This window comes from Erpetoichthys calabaricus, chromosome 16 (assembly GCF_900747795.2).
Source record: "Erpetoichthys calabaricus chromosome 16, fErpCal1.3, whole genome shotgun sequence".
In the NCBI taxonomy this organism is placed as follows: Eukaryota; Metazoa; Chordata; class Cladistia; order Polypteriformes; family Polypteridae; genus Erpetoichthys; species Erpetoichthys calabaricus.
In genome coordinates this window covers 49,496,123-49,506,836 of record NC_041409.2, presented here as the reverse complement: position 1 = coordinate 49,506,836, position 10,714 = coordinate 49,496,123, and the positions used below count along the sequence as shown (strand labels likewise).

Below are 10,714 nucleotides of genomic sequence, written 5' to 3'. Positions count from 1 at the left end.
ATGTTTTAACAATGCTGATAAATGTGGGCACTAAATGATTTTGGGGCCAGTAAATGTTAAGAGGAAGCAATTTCTTTTATGCAAGGTCCTAGTGTCTCTTAAATTTAGTTCACACAGAATTTTTTATTTTAAATGATTGGAGTTACTTTAAAATAATTCTTTTCAGGTCAAGATGAATGTTACACATATACTGTACAGTATGCAGACATCATCTTTGTTACTTTCTAAGAATAGATAATTCTGTGTTGCTGGATCAGTGGAATTTGATTAGAGTATTTAATACTTGCATTGTATAACGTTAAAACCCTTACTCACTAGACAAATTGTTTCAGAAGACAGACTATGTAATGAGAGGGGTATAGTGTTTCAACAGAAATTTAAATTACAGTTAATGACTGCAGATATTAAAAGCTTTTGTTCTTTTCACAGGTTTACTGTGCAACTTGTGCAGGAGCAGCAAGTAAGTTTTTGTATTTTATTTTATGAGTCTGTGGCATGTGCATTTTAAATGAATAAATAAATAACATACTCAAGTTTTCAGGTGGGGCATAGGTAGTGTGGTGGAGTGGCTCTGGAGATATATGTGGGAGCAGGTGATCCCGCGTTTGCGTGCACACATACAGAATCGACCTGTTCTCTCATTAACGCCAGAGTCATGACAGCCACACCTGAAAGCCAAAGTGCAAGACCAGGAGAAGCAATTGATGAAGAAGGGAATGTAGGTGTGTAGGTAGGTAGTGTGAAAGGCAGGTGTTTGAATGTAGCCTGTGTGTGCCCCCCACCCCCCCCTTATGTGTGGGATGGCTAACGTGCTGGCTCAGATCAAATGAGTGCAGGAGATTCATGAATTCTTTTGCTTTCAGGTCACCCTGATTATCAATGCAAAAATTAAAGTCACCAACAATTAGGAAACTGTTATAGTTAGTTATTATAATTGACAATAAGACTAAGAATTCCTCAGTGAAAGACCCATTATATTTAAGAGATCTATACATCGACAATACTAGAGACTGAGAAAATCCTTTAATAACAACAGCAAGATACTCAAAAGACGTGAACATAACAAAGGCGACCTATATACACTTTAACTGGCTCAAGTAAATATTTTTTAAACCTCCTCTTTTCTTGCTTTGGTGAACCACATGAGTAAAGCTGTAATTTGGTGGTACAGATTCAATTAAAACAGCTTCAGTATCAGAGCTAAGCCACGTTTCACTTTTAATGTAAGAAAGTCAATTTTCCTATCACTAATAAGATTGTTGATGTAAAATATCTTGTTGGTTAATGCTCTAACATTTTATAAGGCCATATTTAAGGTCTTGGAAGAACAGTGCTGAATTGGCAGAGTGTTACGGCTGCGCAAAATAGTAATTAAGTTATTCGTGTTAATGCCCCTTTATGTGGATTTTTTTTTGTTTTCGGAGAGGACCTGGGTGCTGAATCTATTAGGATGCATACCATCTCGCCTGAAGAAACGCAGCCTCTCCCAGGAGAGATCTCAGCTGTCCACTAAACCGATGTTTTGTCTATCGCAGAAGCTTTTCAAACAGTTGTTAAATGTCAACAGATGACTATGGTATTCATCAAGGGCCTCATGCATAATGCTGTGCATAGAATTCGCACTATAACATGATGTAAGCACAAAAGCGGAAATGTGCTTACGCACAAAAAAATCCAGATGTATAAATCTGTGCGAACGCCAGCTTCCACGTTCTTCTGCTACATAAATCCCGGTCAGTGTGAAAATTAACGCATGTGCACGTGCCTGCTGTCCCGCCCCAACTCCTCCCAGAATTTCGCCTCTTTGAATATGCAAATCAATATAAACAGCCCTTAAGATCAGCCTTCTGTGAAAAGACAATGGCAAAAGTACGAGGGAAAATAGAACAATTTCAGCAAATACCAAGTGGAGGCAAAGAAAAACGTACTATTTGTTGATTTAAACAGTGGTATAAACAACAAAAGGAAGTTGATTGTGTGACATTGCGTGTCAGAGAAACTCGAAAGCTCAAGTTCACAAAGTCGCACAGTGGCCGAAATAAAAAAGTTGTCAGATATCAAAGTCGCCATGAAAAGGCGAGTCATAGCCCACAGTCTCAGTGTCATACGAAAGCTTATTAGGGTACAGAGAAGACAAAAGGCACACAGTGGGAAAAAAGCATGAAATGTCAACTTTAATCTCGAAATTTCCACTTTAATCATGTAGATTATTTTGTCATTAAAGTAGAACATCATAAACTTCATCTTAAAATTGTTTAATTTGCTAGTTTCTCAAATCCCATCGTAACTAAAATAGCATGTTAAATGCTTTGTATTGTATTTGATCTTCTATGTGGGTGAATCACTACGTGCTTCCGGGCTTTCTCTTCCTTGACAGGACACAGAATCCATTACATTCGAAATATTACAGCTCTCTGAAAAATTTAAATACAGAGAAGTATACGTGATATCATTTTCATGATGATAGGAGTTAAAGCATTTCATTAAACATGGGAACACGGTGGCGCAGTGATTGTTCATGTCTCATGCAAGATGGTTGCTGCGCCATGTGCGACCTTCGATGAAATACTTTATTACAGAAGTACTGTCTTTTTCAATTCCTGTCCTTACTTTTCTTCCTCCAAATACCCAATCGCCACACAATCAGCTCTGTAATAGACATTAAGCCATCTGTAAGCTTAGAATGATGATTCTTCAAAACGTTTAAGAAACATTGAAATATCTTCGTAGTACGTGTTTAATTATTCTATCCATCTGTCCTTCCAGTATCGCGCCAGCCACAGCAAGAATACAGCGTGAGGCAGGAACAATCCGTGAATGAAGCTCCAGCTCCTCACTAAGCGCTGTGGCACCGTGTAGTTGAAGTTAAAGTTTATCTGTATAATATAATAAACATATTTTTCTGCATTTCATCTTAAAAATGATATCGTCATCATATGTAAATATGCACTTTATAAAGTGGCTCAGGTTGTGCAATATTATAACTGTATCGCAAGGTTACAGTGAGGTAATTGTACTTATAAGTACAAACAGTTCTACAACTTGATGGACTGATTGAGTGCGTTTAGAGTTCTTGGGATGAAACTGTTTGTGAACCACAAGGTCAGTACAGGAAAGACTCTGAAGCTTTTGTCGGATAAGAGCAGTTCAAATAGCGAATGGCTGAGGCAGCGTGTGCTTGATGCTGTATACCGATAATTCTCTTTCCGATCAGCTGCTGTACAGCTGTGATTCACACTCAGATACAGTGATATAAATACTCCAAGTGGTGCAGTGAGAGTAAGATGATCTGATGTGGCAACCCCTAACGGGAGCAGCTGAAAGAAGAAGAAGAAGGTGCAGTGACAGTAACAACGCTAAAGCAGTTATGGTATTTGGAATAGTTTGACCATTCTGTGCACCATTATATTGTTACAGGTTAATTACAATCAGATGCATTAAACTAATAAACAATATGCGGTTAATTTCAGTGTATTTATAAAGCCACGTCAGGGATGTGGATCTGAAAAAGAAAGAATAACCACACAAGAACAGTAGCACTGCTTTGACGCTGGGTGCCGCCAGTCTGCAAAACTGAGCAGAGAACTTGCGTACGACAGGGTATGAGCCACCGTGGAAATGTGTGTGGCTTTACACCAAGTTTAGGTTTTATACATCGTGATTTAAACATGGAAACATTCTTACGCAACATTTTTGTGCGTACACACTGTTTATACATGAGGCCCCTGATCTTCTAACCAGAGGTAAGGGACCCGAGGTGAAGATTCTCGCAGTTGGGGTCCTCTCCTTCATGGCATTAATAAGCACTTGAAATCCATGTTGAGAACCTCCAGCTCTCAGTATCACATGTCATTTACTTCAGCATGTATTACGATAGTCCTCGATGCCCTATCCTTGTGCCTCTCGAAGACTGTCCTCACTCTTCTCTCAATATCTTGCACATGAGCACCGAGAAAACAAGATATAAATAAATTCTGTTTAGGGCAAGAAACATCGAGGTTTTGCACCTTAGAAAATTTGCATTTGATTTTTATCCTGGATTATTTATTTATGAACGAAGAGCACTGCACTATCTGCACCCATGTTTGATTTTGTTTGGATGTGAATAAAAGCACCTCCACACTTAAAACACCTCTGTGTATGTCCTCACTTGTTGTGGCTCATCTTCATGTATGTTATTGACAGTTATGGGTTCAAGTGGCTCCTAGAAGTGTCACAAGGAGTGTGGAGCCAACCTGGAGACATTTAAGATTATTCCTACCTTACCAAATACTGTATATGAAATTTCTGCTCTTTTTCTAATGGCATAAAGTATGATGTTGATACTCTTTAACTTCTTAGATATTGCTTGCAAATGATTTTGACTTTCGCTTTTTTAAAAGAGCATGTTTATCGCATAGAACATAGAAAATGTCTTTTTACGAAAGACCACTTTTATGTTAAAATGGTCAGTTTAGTTTATTTCCAGATCAATGAATAAGAACAAACCCCAAGATTAGCCTTGGTGTTTCATTTCAAACTATTTATTACTGGAAGATGACTTCTTGCTAGCTAACAAACTATTTAAATTGCACATGTCTTCCTCTTTGACTGAATTATGTTTTACTGTTTGTGTATTGTTCTGTTAATGAAGTATTTTAAAATAAATAATTACAGATTTCTTCCAGTCTCAGGACATAATTTTAAGAATAAAGGCTTCACATCACCAGATTTTGAAATCGGATTATGTTTGAGAGACCAGCAAGTAAATAGAGGAAATGGCACAGAAACTCCAATTATCAATACAAATAGACTGGTCACGGCAGTAGTATGCCCTGTTGTTGGTTAAATGCCTCAGATATACATTTTTAAGATCCATTGGACCAATATGGAAACTGGCAGAAAGCCAATACAGATGTTATAAGCCAACAAGTAGCATCAAAGGAGTAAGTTACAGAGTATGTTGGAGATTAGAATCAAGTGGTGAAAAAGTCAAAGGCTCTGCGGTGGGGACAAATAGAGGTTAGTGTTGTGAGCTCAGGAAATACTCATCATGAAAGAGTAACAAAGGCATATTAGAGGAAATGAAACATTGATTGGGCAAAACAGAGTAGTTGGAGAAATAGGCTGTGGTCAAAACCAGGAGGACAGAGAACTGATTTGGGAGAGCACAAAATTATAACAACTAAAGTCAAAGTTGAAAAAAATATAGCCAAAAGATCCTGACTACCTATAAAGCCTTCCATTAACAACTATACACAACTACAAGGTTTTTCATTCTTGTCATCCAGAATTTTGGATGCTAGTAATACCGTAGCATCTTCATAAATAGTCACAGTAAGGCGCTTACTGAAGCTTAAAGAATATATATTCATGCACAACTTCATCATGGTGTTTTATTTATTTTTTTTAGCAGAGCAAGCCAAAGAAAAGGGTATATTTCTACATCTAAAAAGAAGTTTTCTGACAGGAATCTGTCTACTTTCCAAACAGAATCCCTTAATATGGCAGATGAAACGGGTGAGTGTCTGCTAGTGTATCAGAACAGGCTTCCATTAAACTGGGAAAAGAATCAAAACTGGGCTGCAGTGTACACTTAATCTAAAACCAAAGACCTAAAACCTTGAAGCAAACATTTAAAATATTCAGTTGCATATTCAACTTTAGAACATTAGAACAATCAAGACAGGAACAGGCCATTCAGCCCAATAAAGCTCGCCAGCTATTCACTTAATTCCTCTAAAAAAATATCAAGTCTAGTTTTGAAAGTCCCTGAAGTCTTATTGTCTGCCATACTACTTGGTAGCTTATTCCATGTGTTTGTGGTCCTAATTGTAAAGAAAAACTTCCTAATGTTTGTGCAAAATTTACCCTTAACAAGTTTCCAACTGTTTCCTTGTGTTCTTGATGAACTCATTTTAAAATAACAGTCTCGATCCACCGGACTAATTCCCTTCTGATTTTAACTACTTCAGTCATGTCACCTCTTAATCTTCTTTTGCTTAAACTGAAAAGGCTCAGCTCTTTTAATCTTTCCTCATAATTCACCTCCTTGTAGCCATGGATTCAGCCTAGTTGCTCTTCTCTGGACCTTTCCTGTGCTGCTATGTCCTTTTTGTAGCCTGGTGACCAGATCTGCACATAGTACTCCAGATGTGTTATAAAGCTTCAGCACAACCTCCTTGGACTTGTACTCCACACATCAGGGCGCTATATAACCTGTTTCCTCCAGTGCCTTTCCAATCTTCCATGGCTGCTTCTATACAGCTACAATGATCTTCTCTCCACCGTGTTCACTGCATGCACATTCACGCTGCTGACTACACCTCACAAATGCTCTCTTGAGGTGAGAGGCGACACCATCTGCACTCACTTTCTTCAGCTCTGTGAGTCAATCCAAATTCACCAGTGGCCACGCACCCTGGCCAATGTATTCAGTTTCATAAAAATTTTAAGTGCTGCTCTTGAAGTGTTTGATCATATCTCAAACTTGCTTGCATTGTCTATTTCTCCCGTTCTCACATAAACATTCACACAGACCCACACACTGCACAACTAGTATTATAGCCAGCTTCCTATGATGGCTCCACATCTTTTGACAGTCTGCATGCAGTCAGCCCCACCAGAATTGTCATGCCAAAAATGCCACTGCTATTGAGACATCACACACTAGCACATGCCACAAAAATCTAGAAATTACTGGACATCTTGATACAGACAAATTGTTTAAAAACAAATAATAATGATAAAATTAATTTTATTAAGATAGAGCCAAAACACATTGAACCAACTGATTCTGACAGTAACCTAAGTAATCTGTTATATTTTTAGACAAAAACACAGACATCATATACACTGAGTTGAACAGCCTTTGTCTGAAGGAGAATAGAGGTAAGCCTCAAGACATTGTTCCATTCTACTTAAATTATTGATTTTTTGACTGCCTCACAGGTTTGTGTTTTATAGGAACGCGATTTACAAGCAACACCCTAACTACAATCTACTCTGAGGTCAGAGTCTTATGAGGTTAGTATTCGCCTCACCAAACCTATTCTAATTCCAACCCTCCTCACTTGCTGTGTAATCACCCAGTTTAATCTGAATGTGTCTGGTTCTTGTTGTTTGTGGTCCTACGTTAATGTTGTCATTTTACGATTGTACACTCAACCAATAATTAGCCTCTGGCCTCAGAAACCTGGGACTGTGAGCAAAAAGCCATTTCATATTCAAGTCAAGTAAAATGGGCTTTATTGTCATACCATCTATACACATATTTTGGAACATTATACAGTGATAGGAATTTAGGTTTCCCAACGGCACTGTGCAATATTTAGACAATAAATATGACAATATAACAATGTGAGGGGAGGTGGGAAATTTTACTTAAGGCAATGTGGAACAAGGAAAACACCTGTTAAATCAACATCATATTTATAAACAGCAATCAGTGACAATAGGAGATGTACAAAGGACAAGGAATGCGAAGGAACACAGAAGAGATGAGCCTACAATGAGGGTGCACACGCAGGTACAGGGGGTGACATTATGTTCAAGAGCCTGACCGCCGGTGGAAAGAAGCTTTGGTTAAGTATGGCAGTGTTGGTCCACAGACCGTGACACCTTCATCCAGATAGAAGCTGGGAAAAGATATGGTGGGAGGAGTCTGGGAAGAGTGTCAGGGATCCCCCCAGAATGCTGAAGGCCTTATGGATGCAGCGCTTTGTGAACATGTCCATAATGGAAGGGAGAGTGATCCCAATGATGATCTCCACACTATCTGTTGTATGGACTTGTGATCAAATTCACTGCAGTTCCCATACCAGACAGTGATGCCACTGGTCTTAATTCTTTCAATGGTGCCTCTGTAAAATGTGTTGAGAATATGGTATTTAAAGCTTTCCCTTTTCAGTTGGTGTATAAAGTGTAGTTCCTACTGTGCTTTCTTGGTCAAAGAGGTAGTATCCTCTTTCTTGTATCTCACATGGGAGCACAGGGTTCTTCACACTAACATTCTGGAGCACTGCTCATTAACCAGCATTGAGGCCATGCTGCTCGGCCATGACAATTCATAATACTCATTCTTAGTCTTGGGTGATAGAGAGCTCCTGAAATTAACACTGAAATAACTTGTAAAATTACAGACCCCATGGATTTCTTGAACTTCTTAAGCTACTTGAAATATTCTTGTATTTTACAATGACTGGTGTTGCAGGCCAATTAGCACATGCAAGTAAGAGTTTAACTGTACTTTGCACATGTGACAATAATGATCTTACACACCAGGGGTCTCCAAATCCCATCCTGGAGTGCTACGGTGGCTGCAGGATTTCATTCTAAATGTTTTACTACTAATTAACTCCTTTATCCTTCATTTCAATTGACTTATTTTTCAAAAGTCAGTCCTCTGAATTGCTTATTTTTTCCTTAAATGGCATCCAAACAGAAATGAGATATAAAGTGAGCCAACAGATGACCATCTTGGTCAGGGCCTCAAACCCCAACCAGTTTTTTAATTAGAAACCAGTTCTTATTTTTAACTAAACCCATTATTTAATTAAACTGTGTGTTCCTACTCTCATTCTGCCACAGCTGACATTTACAAAACTATTGATTTTCTTTTTTCTTAGAGGACTGTCAAAATGTTTTGTGGACCTGAGGGAATCCAATTTACTGACACCCTCACCTTTCTTTGTTTACAGATGTTGGACACAGGTCAGCTGGTCATGTGTTGGCTCATTTTGTATCTCATTATTGTTTGACTGCAAATAAAGGAAAAAAGCAATAATTAAGGGGTCTAAGTCAAGTCAATTAAAATTAGGGCAAAAGAGTTAATTAGCAGTAAAAACTGGTCACCTAATTTAGAAAAGGGTTAGAATGAAAACCTGCAACCACAATAACAATCCAGGAATGGAGCTGGAGACCCCTGCTATACCCTCTATAAACCTTTTAGAAATATAATATGCATCATCGTATTATTAAAACTAACGTTATGAGTGTATCGCTGAGGGATTCCCTTAGCCTGTCTGCTAAATAATAATTTCTTCACATTTTAATTTCAGGTTGAATAGAAGACCCACACCTTAACTAAGTTAATTTGCTGCCTGGAGGGACTGACTGCTAACCCAGTACCATCCTCCCCTGTGTTCTTTGTGAGGTGATGATTGACAGTTGCTTGGCAGGTGATTGTTGTTTAACTCTTTTTGTGCAGCTCCATTAAACTTCTTTTTGAGTAACTAAGTCCTTGTAGAAAAAAATATCTGCTTCTGTCAAGCCTTTCCCCTGAATGTCAATGCACAGAGAGCTATTGTAGTTCCCTATTGAGCAGCCAAACTTTATTAAACTGGCAAAGCAGGAATGTTGCCATGGGATGTCAAAAGCCATAAAAGGACAAATACATTTAGAGTAAAAGGCAGATTTGCTGTACTCTGGAGTGTAGCACCTGCGGCAAGCATCGTAGTGACCTCCTGCTCCAGTTGGTCAATAAGAAGGACAAAGGTTGGAATGTGGACATCTCATTAATGAACACCTTTCTAAAATTGCTGTTATGTGTTAATGTATGTTTATGTATCTCATTAGTTTTGCTGTTTTTGAGTAGTTACATGTTTTATTTTCATGTATTTTCTGTTAGGGCTGTAATTAAATATTGTCTTTTTAAAAACACCTCCATTCCTTGTTGCTGTTGGGTGGAGCCCCAAGAGGCAGGGTTGTTCTTATGGTACAGCTGCTGGGTCCTCCTTCTCATTTTATCTTCAAAGCCAGAGAGTGGATTCAGCAGTTGAGCATTTGTTTATGGTTGGAGTTTGTAAGTATTTTGCCCAATTGATTTTTTTTATTGTTGTTTTGATGGTTTCATCTGCCGCCATTTTGTCTGGGGTTTTTGCCTTGCAGGCACTGCCATTTTGTATTCTATTAATCTGATGGTAGCCATTGCCCTGACTCTATAGATAAAGATGAACTTTTTCAAGGGCGAACTAGAAGATACATGTAAAAAATACAAAACAAAACAAATAAAAATAAAAATTGTGACCAAAACCAGAAAAAAGGCAAGAATAAAGTCAAAAATCAGACAAGAAGTCAAAGCCAAAAAAGTAGCAATTAGAGGTTTTCTTTTGAAGATATGGTACTCACAGACCTTTTATTCCCATGTGCTACCAAACTGTAGGTCACAACCTCATAGTTCATACCCCTAGAAATGGGGGGTATGTCCCTAACAATGGTCCCAACATTGTCTGAAATTAGAAAACTTTAAAGTGGTGTAGAAGATGGCAAAATAAATTACAAAAATTAAACATGATCACAACAGCCATATAATTTATGAAAGCCATGGAATAAATAATCATTTCATGAAGAAGAAGAAGACATTGATAAAGGTATGTTGGGGATGTTTGGGTTCAGAGAGGTGAAGCTACCTAGAAAGTGAAAAAGCTGGTATAGACCACAGAAATTGGACATCTAATCTTTGGGTACAAATGGTCCCACATGACTGTGTTTGCATAATTGCAGTTTTATCAGTAGACTTCTGCTTCACCTCTGGCTCCACCCCTTCCAGGCAAGAAGGATAAATAAAAGGTTAACTGAAAAGGAAAAAGCAGATCGCATATATACAAGAAGAAGGAAGGGAACAAAATAAGGGCAGATGAAAGGAGAGAATATGAGAGCAAGTGAGATAAAGCTGCCTTCAGAGAAGGAGTAGGGAGATATTAAAAAGTTACTTGGTCATTTAGACTAGGCAAAA

At 38.2% G+C, this 10,714-nt stretch overlaps 1 long non-coding RNA gene across 1 annotated transcript; it reads left to right on the top strand.

Annotated features, from left to right (window-relative positions):
• Window positions 1–5,409: 5,409 nt before the first annotated feature.
• On the top strand, window positions 5,410–9,938 carry LOC114666957 (uncharacterized). The gene is made up of 4 exons (XR_003718663.2): window positions 5,410–5,499; window positions 6,811–6,870; window positions 6,946–7,005; window positions 9,039–9,938. It is a non-coding gene; the product is annotated as an uncharacterized LOC114666957 (long non-coding RNA).
• The last annotated feature ends 776 nt before the right edge of the window (window positions 9,939–10,714 follow it).